This window comes from Eutrigla gurnardus (assembly GCF_963514095.1).
Source record: "Eutrigla gurnardus genome assembly, chromosome: 15".
NCBI lineage: Eukaryota > Metazoa > Chordata > Actinopteri > Perciformes > Triglidae > Eutrigla > Eutrigla gurnardus.
Genome location: NC_139938.1, coordinates 640,967 through 656,695, shown reverse-complemented (window position 1 = coordinate 656,695; position 15,729 = coordinate 640,967). Strand labels below are relative to the sequence as shown.

At 43.2% G+C, this 15,729-nt stretch overlaps 1 long non-coding RNA gene across 1 annotated transcript; it reads left to right on the top strand.

Moving 5' to 3' along the window:
- The first annotated feature begins 14,255 nt into the window (after window positions 1-14,255).
- On the top strand, window positions 14,256-15,384 carry LOC311026107. Its single transcript, XR_014598446.1, has 3 exons — window positions 14,256-14,298; window positions 14,350-14,560; window positions 14,839-15,384. It is a non-coding gene; the product is annotated as an uncharacterized lncRNA (long non-coding RNA).
- The last annotated feature ends 345 nt before the right edge of the window (window positions 15,385-15,729 follow it).

The following is a 15,729-nucleotide window of genomic DNA, read 5'->3' as shown; positions in this document are numbered from 1 at the left end:
TCGCAGACAAAGTGACAGAACTGAGATTTGAAGATCTTCTGATTTTTGTCACTGGAGCAGATGAAGTCCCTGCCCTCGGCTTTCCCAGGAAGCCCTGCATCGACTTCTATGAACAGGAAGCAGGCCAGCGTCGTTTGCCCTACGCATCTACCTGTGCAATGTGCCTTTACCTCCCGAGAGGTATCACAGAGGAGGACAAACTGCACGAGATGCTTTTCCAGGCCACAAGAGACTCATTGGGATTTGGAAAGGTTTAGTTCACAACATTAGGAATGCAACAATCATAGATAATGATGGTATGAATGAGGTTACCTACAAAAATGTTGGGTAACTGATTGCCTTTGTTGGTTTGTGTGGTTGTATTATGTTATTAGAACAACGTTTTGAATTTCTCTTGTACACACCATATACCTTTCCTTTAGGTCTGCTGCTCCATCCATCGCATTTTGCAGCAGCCGCTGCTGTTCAGAGGTCAGGTTATTGGGTGGTTGTGTCACACTCACTCTTCGTTCAAGCTCCTCATTGTTTGCTTCTAACTGGGTGTGTCTCGGCTGTTCTTCGTTCAGCCGTGGGTATAAGGCGAGGATCAGCTCGACTCGCTTCCAAACAATTCAAAGCACTCGCGATTTCAAAAAATGATTATATTTATTTTTACAGCTCAAAAAAGAACACAACTTTCATCTAAATAAAGGAAAATATGCTGGCAAACGAATAAATCACTGAAAGCTACGAGTGAACTAAAATAAGCGGTCGAAAGACTTTTTTACACCGCAGCCTCTTTCCCATGACACTTCGTTTTTCTCATCAAGACAATACACACACCTGTCCTAAGTACCTGAGCGGTGCGTAAGACCCGCCCACAGACCTCTACAGGTAATCACAAAACAAATCAGCCTAGGCATAAACAGTATTTATATGCTAAACTAATTCAAAATGTAGCTTTCATTTAAAACATTCCTATTTCCATAAACAATAAACATGTCAGACATATGTGAACAGAAAATCAATAGCCTCATTAAAACGGCTGCGACATTCCGGCCCCTAATTGTAATACTCTATTACCAATTATCAATTATCTTTAAGAAGCCGTTATAACACTAACAAAACAATTTTTATTTTATTTCCTTTTTTTTTTTTACATTCCATAGACCCTTGTTGGTTATTCAAAATCCAGTTGAGCAAAACGTACTTGTCCATGAGACAAAAAAAGGGGAAGCCTAAAAGCTTACTTGCATGAACAGTTCATTCAAAAAGGTCAAATGTCTCTTATGTGAAAAAAGGTTTCTTCACGCTGCCACGATGCAGCGTCGCAATGTCTTGTGTGTGCATGTGGGTGCAGGTGTGTGCAAGGCCGTATCAGGGTAAGTGTAGAGCCGGGGCAGGCTCCAGAACATGGGGACTTTACTCTGCCTCCAACAGCAGACACAGCCGGGTGACGGGCCGCTCCAAGACGGATGTTCATGTCTTGAGTCGAACACGGCGAACATGTCCTTTAGAGTCGGCCATTGTCTCTGTGATGCGCCCCATGAGCCAGGAGTTCCTGGGTGATGCATCCTCCACTACAAGAACGAGGTCCCCAGCTGTAAAGTTCCTCCGTGGTTTGTGCCACTTTTGGCACTTCTGCATCATTGTGAGGTATTCCTTGACCCACCTTTTCCAGAACATGTCTGTGATGTATTGCACCTGCCTCCATCTTTTACGAGTGTATGAGTCCTCCTTCCTGAACAAACCGCGTGGCATTATTGGTTTACCTTTGAGCTGGAGGATGTGATTGGGCGTTAGTGCTTCGATGTCGTTGGGATCGTCACTGGATGGGGTAATGGGACGATCGTTTAGTATAGCCTCTGCCTCACACATAGCCGTTTGAAGGGTCTCATCATTAAGAGTTTGCTGTTTAAGCACTGAATAGAGCGCTCTCTTGACCTGTTGTATGAGGCGCTCCCAGACACCTCCATGGTGCGCTCCGTGGGGAGGATTAAAGGTCCACTTTATTTCCTCTTGCAAAAGAGCTTTCTGGATCTTCCCTTGGTTGAGCTCCCGAAGGGCCTCTTTCAGTTCTCGATTAGAGCTCACAAAGTTAGTTCCATTGTCCGACCTTATCTCCTTCACTTGTCCTCTTCGACATATAAATCTCCTGAGAGCATTTATACATGCGTCTGTGTCGAGACTGTGTGCTACCTCCAGGTGGACTGCACGCGATGCCAGACAGGTAAATATTACCCCGTATCTTTTTACTGTACTTCTGCCGCGTTTAACATCAATGGGCCCAAAGTAGTCCACTCCGACGTGTGTAAACGGAGGGAGCTCTGGCGAGACGCGGTCAACAGGAAGGTCTGCCATTTTTTGGTTTCCAGCACTTTGGCATCAAAGCTTGCAGGCTAAGCATTCCCTTATGACTGCTCTGGCTGCTGCATTGGCGTGGAGTATCCAAAATTTACGACGGAGAGTGGAAAGCATGTGATTCCTCCAACTGTGGCCGACCATTTCATGTGTGTGACGAAGAATGATCTTAGAAACATGGCTGGATTTGGGCAGTATGGCTGGGTGCTTTGTTTCTTCTGGAAGAGCTGTTCTGCTCAGCCTCCCACCAACTCTCAAGACACCATCTACTATAACTGGGTCAAGCTGGACCAAAGAACTTGTCTTCTTGACTGTGCCTTTTACCAATGAAGCCAGTTCCTCTGGGAAGCTTTGTTTTTGCACAAAGCATATAATGGCATTTTCTGCTTCAGCCATGTCTTCAACAGCGAGCCTTTGTGTCTTAAGGCTGGCTTTGAACTGCTGCATGTGCTTGGCTACTGTGTCATCGTGCTTGCTGGAGCCTTGGTGCATGGCAATCGCCTTGGCTCGTTCCTGACGCAGTTGTTTAAGCAGCTCTTTATATTTGAGGATCCATCCCACTGCTCTTTTTAAGTCAATCCAGCTGGAGAAGTAACTTAGGAGGATAGCAGTGGGAGAGTCACTGGGCTGTAGCACTGCCGCATAGACCGGTACCACATTCCTTACTTCTGGATCCTCTACAGAGATCACTCCTGGATCTTCATCGTGCCCTGGCCATTTGCATGGATGTGCTTTTAGAAACTCAGGGCCATGGATCCACGTTTTGGACTGAAGAAAGGCGTCTGTCCGTATCCCACGTGACGCTACGTCTGCAGGATTTAGCTTGGAGCTGACGTAGTTCCATTGAGGGACTTTGGACAGTGTCCGTATGATAGCAACTCTGTTCGCCACAAAGGTTTTGAACCTTGCTGTTGTGCTTGCAATGTACTTTAAAACGGATGTGCTGTCGGTCCAGTACTCCTCCAATGGAATTTGCAGCTCTGTTTTCAGCATGCGGTCCATACGCACCGCCAAGACTGCCGCTGCAAGCTCCATTCTGGGGATGGTGGTCTGCTTGAGGGGTGCTACTTTTGCCTTGCCCATGATGAAAACAATGTGCACTTCATCTTTGCAGTTAGTGAGCCTGAGGTATGATACTGTACCTAGGCCGACTTCACTTCCGTCACAAAAGTGGTGCAGCTGTGTGGATGAGATCTCACCAAAGCCTTGGGGCGTGATACATCTGCTCACGGAGAATTCATCCAACAGCGTCAGTTGTCTTAACCATCTTAGCCACCTGTTGGCATGTTCTTGTGGAATTTTGTCATCCCACCCCAGCTTGGCTTTACATAACTCCTGAAGGATCTGCTTGGCAGTTAGCACGACCGGTGCCAAGAACCCTAGAGGGTCATAGACTGAACTCACAACTGACAGGATGCCACGTCTTGTTGTTGGCTGCGGTTTCAGCACTGTGCTGAAGGTGAAGGCATCACTTTCGACATCCCACTGAGTTCCGAGGGCCCGTTCCATGGGAAGTTTATCTCTGTCGAGATTTAGAGTCTTGACCTCTTTAGCTTTTTCTTCCTCAGGGATCATGGCAAGAATGGAGCGATGATTACTGATCCATTTGTTCAAATGAAAACCTCCTTTGCTGCACACACTTTTTTTTGTGATCAAATTTTTTTATTGATTAACTGAGATTATCAAGATACAACACATATTTTACATAACAAAACATAACAAAACAAATGCAAACTGCAAAATTGCTTAAATCATAAAAGCCGCCAAATTAACCAAAAAACTTAAAGGAACTTAGGGCAGGATCAAGAAATAAGACTCAACAGTGACACGACGGCCGTTAGGGTAACTGCAGCCATCCGCCAAGCCGGCGCGGGAGCGCGCATGAACTCTTCAGTGCAGCTGATGCTGTGACACGGTTATTTATTTACTCGCTGTTCACGTGACTGTTTACTACAAGACCTCCGCACATGCCTCCGCGGAACTACGTTGGTAGCATACATCTGCGAACAGCATCATGTCAAGCGACGAAGTAAGTAAACAAGTGTTTATTTTAGTGTAACTTTAGGATGTTTCTTTGACAACATTAGCGCATTCATTCAGCAAAATGACAGTTGTAATGTAAAGTACGTTTACCTTACACTGGCCAAATGGTTACTAAAGTTCAAACTTCACCAGCCACGGTGAATAACGAGCTAGCGATAACCATTGTTTTGTGACTGGTGAGTGAAGCTAATGTGCCTGCCACCAACGTTATGGTATTTGAAGAGCATTTGGCTTTGTGGCTGCAGCTAATTTCTGACTGTGGTAATTACCAACATAGCTAATATTTATAACATTGGATAAAGCTTGCTAACAAGCTGACATAAGTGTACAGTCATTATCATGTAACAGCAGTAGTATGATTCAATGTCTCAAGCCAAGTGTTATGTGCCAGTGTCACTGAAATAATTTGTGAAACCATTTCCATTATAAGACAATATGGTATGAATAGCACTGATGAAAACAAAGTAAATACAAGAAAAACAGAAATGTCAATATGTCATAACTGGTATTATACTAAGTTGAATCAGAATAAAAATAACATCAAATAAAATCATAACATCCCTTTGAGGATTACTAAAGTTATTCTTATTATTATTGTTCTCAATGTTTTTGTTTCAGGATTTGGAATTGACTCTGGAAGGAGTGGCACACATGTTCCAGATAGAGGGCAGCCTGCTTGGTGCACCTGCCTGAACTGCCGACGCATGCCAACCCAAATGGAGAACTTGTGCTGTCGGCAGGCTCCGGACCAGTGTCTGAGCAGGAGTGCCCATCTGGAGCCTGACCCTTTTGCGAATTACACAGGTTACCAGGAAGCTCCATTTAGGGTGCCGGACTGACAATTTCTACAATACCTCAAAAAATAACATTTTTCAGCCAAAGATTTCATCCAAAAATAAAAACCATTTATGTACATTCTATATTTTTATATTTATTTTCAAAGTTTACAGAAAAACAAAGTATTTTTCAAATTTGCAGTATGTACATAGTTTTATTTTGTATTTATTTTTTATATGTTTATAATAAAATAAATGTCTGGTAAACAAGACGGTCTTGTCTTCTCTCTTCTCTTGCTCACATCTCTGGATCATGTAGCTGAGGCCTTTATGGAGAGAAGAGAACAGTAGCGTTAGAACACATACCAATGCTCCAACTCCAGCCATTAGAATATCTTCCCTGTCAAGATAATGTCACCAGTGTAATCAGTGGTGTGTGTGTAGTTGGGAAGTGTGGCTAAATACATGTCAGCAATTCATGTTATTTTATATTATAATATGTTTCAATGTTTTGTCTATATTCTGAAAAGATTGAAATTCCTGAAAACATACCAACCCCTCAGACACTGGTTCGATTGGTGATAATCGTTGAGAGATTTTAGCACCTGCCCGCTTGCTGGGTGTTGATGTTCTCATCTCCTTACTTCCCTGAGTAGCTGCTTCAGGAGTTTGCTTCTTCTGGTAGCTGGAAAACAGCAATATTTTAAAAAGTTACAGTCTGAGTCAGCAAGCTGGCTGTGACTTTGCTACCTTGGTGTCTTTTCTCTTTGGCCAGAACAACTATGGCCATACAATGTTTGCCTGCAACAATAATAATATGAAAATACGCGTCTCAGTCGTTCGGTAATATTGTGCGCTTCACTTTTACAAACAATTTATTCTGCTTTACATACAACGCAATGTATAATGTCTGGAGCAATCTTGTGTGGAAGGTACAACACAAGTCAAAAAAAAATAAATGCTAAAAGCTCTCTCTCTGAGCTTGTTTATGCGATTGTGCACTTCACGGTTAGCTCTAAATGCCTTTTATTCAGCTACATCACAACAGTATCATCAACACGTCAACACAATAGCCCCTAACACGCAGCCTGTAAATACCGTTACTGTACCCCCTAAATACTGTATTTCCCAGGGACGGGAACGAGACGGGAGCCGGTGCTGTGTGTATGATATAGCTTTATCCCCTACACTCACGAAGCAGCCGGGGAGCCGGCTCGCTGTGTGTAGCTAGCGGCTAATATGACTACACAGACACGAACAAATCGTTAGCCTGTTGCTACAGCCAGCTGCTAACGTCACCTCCCGGATAACAGTTGGGCTTTCGGTCCCATATATAAAGGGACATATTTATAACTATTCGGTTTCAGACTAAAGGACCGTGGACAATGCGCAGTCTGTAATTATTCATTATACAACACGTAGATCCGACCGAGCAATCTGATTGGTCAATCAGACATTTTAGAATGTGCTCAAATGAGCGTTAAAGCACAGCTAGCCGTGCTCAAATGAAAAATGCCTCATCACTGTAAATATCACTCCGCCTTATTAGTAATTACGCAGGAGCAGTTACCAAGCAACACAGGTAGCCTACCTATCTAACGGTAGAGCTAAAACGGCTGTATTGACCTGACAGAAAATGGATCGGTTTGCTGTTAATTTTGATCTTTATGGCGGACTTAGTTTTGAGGAATGGCTGGAAGAAGATGAAAAGGAGAACATAACACCAAGAAACGAGAGATTTGCTACTTTGTCGGGTGAAGAGCTCAATCAGTTAGAGAAGTCGAGGAATGAAGAGAGTACATACCGATCAACATCTTGGGCTGTCAAATGTTTCAAGGACTATTTAAAAAGCAGGAAACAAGCTGTGGATTTTGCAACTGTAACAAAAGAAGATCTCACCAAGATTCTCCGTGACTTTTATGGTTCGGTTAGAAATAACCAGGGTCAGTATTACTCCATTAGTAGCTTCGTCGGGTTGAGAGCTGGCATTAACCGTTTTTTTAACGACCCTCCTCTTAGTCGCGCATGGTCTATCATGAAAGACAGTGAGTTCACTATGTCAAACAATGTGTTTAGTGGGCTCATAAAGTCTCTCAGGAAAGCAGGCCACGACAAAACTCAACATCATCCCGCCATCACCGAAGAGGACTTGATAATATTGAGGAACTCGGAGGCAATGAACCCAAACACACCACGGGGCTTGGTGAACAAAGTCTGGTTCGACATCCAGCTACATTTTGGGAGGAGAGGAAAAGAGGGTCTGCGAAAACTTACACCACAGTCTTTCGCAATAAAACGGGATTCAACAGGTGGGTTAATCAAATAGCCTAAAGGACTTGCAAAGTGCCATTAATGGCACAGTGATATAATAACACTGTTAAGAAGAAACGTGGTTAAATGTGTCTGATTACTGTTTTATTTCTGTCTTAAGGCAACAAATATGTGACGCTCACATTCAATGAGGATACAAAAAACCACAAAGAACATCATGACAGGGATCGTCAAAGTAGACGGGGGTTTATGTTTGAAGATCCAGGGAGTGAATTGTGCCCAGTTTCATCATTTGAAAAGTACCTGTCTAAAATCCCAAAAGAGGCTAAAGCTTTTTACCTCCATCCAAAAAGAGGAGAAAAGTTAGGGGAGGTGTGGTACTCTTTGGAACCGATGGGTGTAAATTACCTAGGCTCCATGCTATCGCGCATCTCTAAAGATGCAGGCACATCAGTGATTTACACAAACCACAGCATCAGGAGCACTACCATCCAGAAACTGGCCGAGTGCGGACTGGAAACGAGAGAAATAATGGCCGTTAGCGGACACAAGTCCGAGAGTTCATTGCACAGCTACTGGGCACCTTCTCTGGATAATAGAAAACTGTGGAGCAATATGCTGTGCACCAGCCGTGGAAACGTCACGCCAGCGGAGACCAGCCCCTCAAACACCTCTACAGCATCACCTGCAAAACGGCTGAGATCCAGTATGGACTTTATGGATAACTGTTTCACCAACTGTTCTTTTAATGGCAGTCTGCAGTTCAATTTCTACAAATAACTCCTTGATGAGTTACTGGATACTACGTGGTGTGTAAAAATGAGATAACATAAAATAGTGAAGTTGCATACAGGAATGAGATGTGTGTAGCTACATAATAAAGTAGAAAATAAAAGTGTTGTGTGGTTTAACAGTCTGGATGTTACCTGGCTAATTTTCACCTGGTATATCAGTACAGTAGAAGAACATTAAGATTAATATAGCTATTGTAGCCTATATGCAGAATAAGCAGAAGTAATAAATACTGAGATGTAAGAGACGATGTAGTAAATGTCGCCTAAAAATTGATCATATAAACTATCAAATTGCTGATTAATGAAAGCAGTATAACCGTTAATCATTGTAGATAAAGATCAGCTGTGCTGATGAGTCGTTGACATGGCAACTGCTACCGTAACGTTAGGCTACTAGCTTAAAATGACTGTAAAGTCAGCAGACGTAATAACTATATCAGTCCATGAAAAAAATATTTTTACCAGTGGATATCTTAGTTACAACATGATTGAGCTAGCAAAGCAGTTGTGTGTTGCTTTGTGTGGTATTTATTCAGTTTTGGGAAATTGCGATGTCTCGAAAGCATAAGCTTCAGGTTATGCTTTCGAGACAGCTGCAGACGTTGGCTGTCAGCTGACAGGGACTAGTTAACGCCAGACGTCATGTATTTCCATTGAAACGGGGACAAACACTAGCAAAACACTTATACTTTGAGAGCGTATTGTTCCACATCATTTTCTAATATATTTTATTTTTATTGTTGGTCGTTGTATAATCGCATTATTACACGAGAGGGTGTGCTTTACTGTCATTATTGTCACTTCAGTGATGCTAACGGAACTTGACGCAAGCGCCTCGTTCCTGACCGCATCACTGTCGTGACAATAATGACGGTAAAGCACACCCTCTCGTGTAATAATGCTTAAGTGTTACACAGCGTTGGACTAAGTTACATGTTAGCAGCTAACGCTACTTTGGACTTTAGCTCATTCCGAGTCCTCTGTGATCTCATAAGATTTTCAAATCAAGCCGTAAACATGACCTGTAATGTATTCTTACCTGGTTACTAGCCATGTCAGCATCTGTTTTCAGTCCGAGTTCAAATTGAAGCAGCCTCCATGAGTCGAACGCATATCCAATGTTTATCCGGGTGCTGTATTGAGATGTAATGATCAAAGCTACCACTAGTTGGCACCAGTTGCTTACTGAAGTGTATGTAACAAGGAAGTGCAGTTGCAAGTAAACTTCGATGTTGAACTACACGGTGTGAGTACGTCTCGTCAATACATGGTACCAGGAGAAATATCTCAACTGGAAAATGAACTTTATACGTCAACCAGAGGAGTTGAAGTTGACAGGAAACGTCAACGAAAACTGGAAAGTATTCAAACAAAGTTTTGAACTATATGTGCTTGCCATCGGACCGGAAGGCGACGACAAGCGGAAGATAGCACTGTTGCTAACAGTAGCAGGCCGCAGCGCACTGGACGTGTACAACACGTTTGTCTTCACAGACGACCAAAAAGATAAGTTCGATGTGGTCATGGCAAAGTTCGAGGAGTACTGCACGCCGAGAAAGAATGAGACATATGAGAGATATGTTTTCAGAAACCGTGTTCAGAAAGAGTCCGAGGCGATAGAAAAGTATGTCACAGACCTACGGCTGAAAAGTCAGTCATGCAACTTCGGCACGTTATGTGATTCAATGATACGTGACCAGATAGTTATCGGTGTACTGGACAATAAAGTGAGAATGCACTTATTGAAAGAGACAGATCTCACGCTTGAAAAAGCTATTAAAATATGCCAAGCTTCAGATAGCGCAAAGGCGCAGATAAAGACATTCAACAACGAGGGTGAAGCTGCGGAAGTGGACGCGGTCCAGCGTGGGAGACCGAGGACGTCGGCAAGGAAAAGAGAGCCGAGGCAACAGCCGCAGCAGGACAGGGGGAACTGCGAGAGGTGCGGGCTGAGACACGCGCCGAAACAGTGTCCAGCATTCGGGAAGGACTGCAGGAAATGCGGTGGAAGAAATCACTTCGCCAAATGCTGTTTCACCAAGAAGAAAGTGCAGCTCGTGGAAAAGCAGAGCGACACCGAGGACGATGAGGAGATGGCGTTCTTTGTGGGTGCAATAGAGGAGGCACCGACGGCTTCAAAGGATGAGTGGATAGCTCACCTGGATGTGAATGGCACCGACATCCCACTGAAACTGGACACGGGGGCGCAGGTGAACATACTGCCAATAACAGACTATAAAAGACTGAAAAACAAGCCCAAGGTGAGAGACAAAAAGATAAATCTAAGGACATATGATGACACTCCTATACCCACTAAAGGGGTGTGTAGAGTTAGTCTGACTAGAAATGATAAGAAAGTGAATGCTCTATTCGTGCTTGTTGAGGGGAATAGACAAGCTATTCTAGGTTTAAAAACCTGTGAGCAGCTAGGGCTAATAAAGAGAATAAATGTCATTGATGCTGACAAAATGACAGAAAACAAACAAACTAAGAAAACAGCGACTACTGCAACAAGAGCTACACATGCTGACTGGGTGAAAGAATACGCAGATGTGTTTAAAGGTATAGGACGTCTGCCAGGCAAACACAAAATCAGGTTGAAAGATAATGCAGAACCAGTCATACACCCAGCACGAAAAGTACCTGTCGCACTTAAGAAGAGACTCAGGGAAAAGCTAGACTCTTTGATAACTGAAGGGGTCATCAGGAAAATTGAAGAGCCCACCGAATGGGTTAACTCCCTAGTCATTGTTGAGAAACCTAATGGAGATCTGAGATTGTGCATAGATCCCAAAGATTTAAATAAGGCAATCCAGCGTGAACACTACAGGCTTCCAACTAAATCAGACATAACTAGCGCAATGAGTGGAGCATGCTACTTCTCTAAACTAGACGCTTCATCTGGGTTTTACCAGATTGTGCTTGAAGAGGAAAGTTCTAGGTTGTGCACATTTAACACTCCTTTTGGTCGACATTGCTTCTTGAGACTTCCATTTGGAATAAGCTCCGCCCCTGAGGTATTTCATAGGACAGTACAGCAGCTCTTTGATGGAATAGAAGGGGTGGGTGTTTTTATTGATGATGTCGTAGTCTGGGGCAAAACAAAAGAGGAGCATGATGCGAGGCTGCGCATAGTTCTCACTAAGGCGCAAAAGTCAGGACTAAAACTAAACAAAAGCAAATGCCAATTCGGGGTTAGAGAAATAACCTACCTGGGAGAGAAACTTTCAGAGGCAGGGGTCCAACCAGATCCAGAGAAGGTCAGGGCGATTGCGGAAATGCCTGTACAACAGGACAAAAATGACCTACAGAGAGCTTTAGGCTTAGTTAACTACTTGGGAAAATTTGTCCCGAACCTTTCAGCTAACACTAAAGCACTGAGAAGCTTGCTAGAGAATAAAACAATGTGGCAGTGGATGCCAGAGCATGCAAAAGAATGGGAGTGGCTAAAGAATAGTCTGATCAGAGAGCCCGTCTTAACATTCTACGATCAGGACAAACCGTTAAAGGTGTCAACTGCTGCATCCAAAGCCGGCCTAGGAGCTGTGCTTCTTCAAAAGCATGACACAGAATGGTATCCTGTCGCGTACGCATCTCGCACTATGACCAGTGCAGAAAGAAATTACGCACAAATTGAGAAAGAGACATTAGGGGCTGTTTATGGCTGTGAAAAGTTTCATGAATATGTTTATGGAAGAACAGTAACACTAGAAACTGACCATAAGCCGCTAATAGCAATTTCACAGAAGCCACTGGGTGATGCACCACCACGCATTCAACGCCTAATGCTAAGACTTCAGAAATATGACGTGGACTTTGAGTTTAAGCCAGGAAAACACCTAGTGGTGGCAGATACGTTGAGCAGGGCCAGCCTGCAGGATTTAAAGAGCACAACTGAAGAAATCGTGCAAATCCATATAGACTGTGTCAGAGCACACATGCCAGTGTCAGACTTAAAATGGTCAGAGATAGCCAAACAAACACAAAAGGATGAAACATTGAAACGAGTCATGGAACAGATAAACCTACCAGGCCAGGTTAAACTGTCTAAGCCATACCAACACTTTAAAGGAGAACTGTCAGTGTTAGATGGTGTTCTTCTAAAAGGCACCAGGATTGTTATTCCTAACTCAATAAGACAGCAAATGGTCAGATTAGTGCACGAAGGACATCTAGGAATAGAAAAATGCAAGAGACGTGCACGAGAAGTATTGTACTGGCCGTACATGAACAGAGATATTGAGACCTACATCCAGCGCTGTGACACTTGCCAGCGCCACAGATATCAGCAGGCCAAGGAACCGATGAGGCCACATGACAAGCCAAGGGAACCGTGGAGAAAGGTTGGGATGGATCTTTTTCATCTTAAAGGCAAGGACTACCTGTTAGTTATAGATTATCATTCCAACTACCCAGAATTCACGTGTTTGAGTGATACGACTGCTGAGAGAGTTGTGACGCACACAAAAGCGATCTTTGCACGTCATGGGATCCCTGTGACTGTGATAAGTGACAATGGACCACAATTCTCGAGCCAATGTTTTAAAAACTTTGCAGAAAAGTACGGTTTTGAACATGTGACTTTGAGTCCTCACTACCCGCAATCCAATGGATTAGCGGAGAAGGGAGTACAAATAGTGAAACGTATTCTGAAAAAAGCTGCAGAAAATGCAGAGGAGGATCCGTACCTTGCTATCCTGAACTACAGAGCATCACCACTGGAGAATGGACTTTCGCCAGCAGAAATGCTCATGAGTAGAAAGCTCAGGACCAGGCTTCCAGCAGCCACATACAGGAAGGAAAAGTATGTGACAACACGTCCAAACATGAGACAGATAGGACTGTACGACAGAGCAACCAAGGCTCTAGGCCCACTCTCACAGGAGGACATTGTGAGGGTGAGATGTGATGGACAGTGGGGACCACTAGCTAAGGTGGTCAAGGAGACAACACCTAGATCATATGAAGTCATCACGGAGTATGGGACACCACTGAGGCGGAACAGAAGGCATCTGCTCAAAGTGCCTCAGAAAGAACTCATGGACAATGACACAACTGACATGCCAGTCATCTCAGACCAATCCTGTTCTGAGACAGACAAAGACACACCAACTGATGTCACACAGGGTCAAAGACCAAAAAGACTGATTGTGAAACCAAAGAGACTGATTGAAGAGATATAAAAAAAAATTAAAAAAAAAATGGAAATGATGAGAGGAAAAGTTGTTAAGTGTTAAGTTCTGAACAGTTAAAGTGCCAAAGAGGAAACTGTGTTAAGATAAAGTGGTAAATGCTAGTAAAATGTGAATTTGAATTTAAAGGAATTTAATTCTGGAAAATATTTCAGTTAAGCTGTGAAAGCACGTTAACAAGAATTGATTCATTTACTGAAAAACTGATTTAAGTTTAAGTGGTACAAGAATACTTTACTTGAAAAAAAGGGAGATGTATTGAGATGTAATGATCAACGCTACCACTAGTTGGCACCAGTTGCTTACTGAAGTGTATGTAACAAGGAAGTGCAGTTGCAAGTAAACTTCGATGTTGAACTACACGGTGTGAGTACGTCTCGTCAATACAGGTGCCAGCCCGGCTTTGGTCATAACTTCGTTTGGACTCACGACTTGCCGCTGATAAAACCTTCGTTTTCTTCTTGGTATTACTTTTTAGTGGACTTTGTGTGGTGGTGGGTCATTTTCCGGCCGAAGCAGAGTCCATTACTACACATACAGTACTTGAATCCACCGCGCTTGTCTTTTTCCGGTTTCCAAGCCGTCGAGTACGCGCATTCAGCGTCATTTGACGTCACATCCGCCGGACTGCGCGGGAAATTCGGACCACGAATTGCAGTACATCATGCAGCACACAGCCTGTTCAAGGCAATGGGGAGATATGTGTGTGGTCTCATTCTTTTTGGTTTTGAACGCTTCATCACTCATTAGCATTAAAAGACTTAAAGTGAATGTTTATTTTTTCACAAATCCTGCCCTAAGTTCCTTTAATTATAAACAGAGAGGAGAACCAATCAGCCAATCAGGACCAGCAACTCCTGAGATGAGTGACTCAGAGGTCCTGTATCCACCATCTTCCGATGATGTTGGCAATCATACTCGGCAGTCAACAAGCAGGCATGGATCTGAAGACGACAGTTTAATGCCTGTGTCAAATCAAGATGCAGACCAGTTGTTAAGTGACAAGTCGGATTACCCTCTTGCCCTTGCCATCCAAGCATCTCTTGAGGACTTTGAAGTTGACTTTGGACCTGTTTGTGATGATGATGGTGATAATCAAGACTCCACCCTTCCCTGGAATCCACATGACTTCAACAGTATGCAGGTATAGTGTAGAACTAAGTTATTTTCTAACAGTGCTGCAAAAAATATTACTGCCATCATTGATTAATTTCAAGAGTTTTCACTATTCATTACTTTTTCATCCAAACATTCCAAAACCAAAAGATAAATAGAAAAGCAGCAAATCTAGAACCACAGCATAATTCATTTTTGCATGCTAATTGATATATTGATTGTCAAAGTTGTTGATTAATTTTCTGTTCACCGGTTGAATAATCTATTAATAATCACACCTAATTCCATTTTTAAAAAATCTTGCAGCACTCTACACTGAATGACGGACCATCAAGCAGTCTTCCAGCATCACCAGACCCATTTGAAAAAGAACTCCTCCTTGTGAAATTAAGACGAGTAAACATAGTTGATGATGTCCTTAATATCTTCATGGACCCAAAAGTACTGAATGCTAATCTTAAAATGGAGTTTACAAATGAGAAAGCTGTGGACAGTGATGGTGTGTCAAGAGAGGTATACTCCGCGTTCTGGGAACATTTCTTGGAACAGTGCGAGGGAGAAGATGAACGAGTACCCAGACTACGACCAGATTATTCTGAGAAGGCATGGCAAGCTCTTGGAAGAGTGTGGTTGAAAGGATACCTGGACCACAAAATCATACCAATCAGACTGTCACCAGCTTTTGTTCTTGCCTGTTGTCAAGGACTTAGTTCAGTGGATGAAGAACTCTTGATGATGTCATTTGCCAGATTTCTATCAGGGAATGAGCGTGCATCACTTGAAAAAGCACTACAGGGCAACATTGATGAAACTGTTGAGGAGGACTTACTCGACATCTTCTCAAGAATGGGCTCACACTGCTTGCCCTCTAAAGACAACGTACGGGCTGCCATTTTAACAATGGCACACAAAGCTCTTCTTCAAGAGCCGAAGTTCATAATTGACTGTTTCCACTCCAGTATTCACAATGCTGTGCCAACACTCATAACCAGAGAAAACATAATGGAGCTTTACGAATCTAAGCGGCCAACTAACAAGAAAGTGACACAGATGATAAAGCCATCAACTGAAATCCCAAATCCACAAGAGCAGACAGCTCTTAACCACCTGCTACAGTATGTGAGAAGCATCGACCAAAGAAAACTGGAGATCTTCTTACGCTTCTGCACAGGGTCCACTGTGCTGTGCACAGGCACA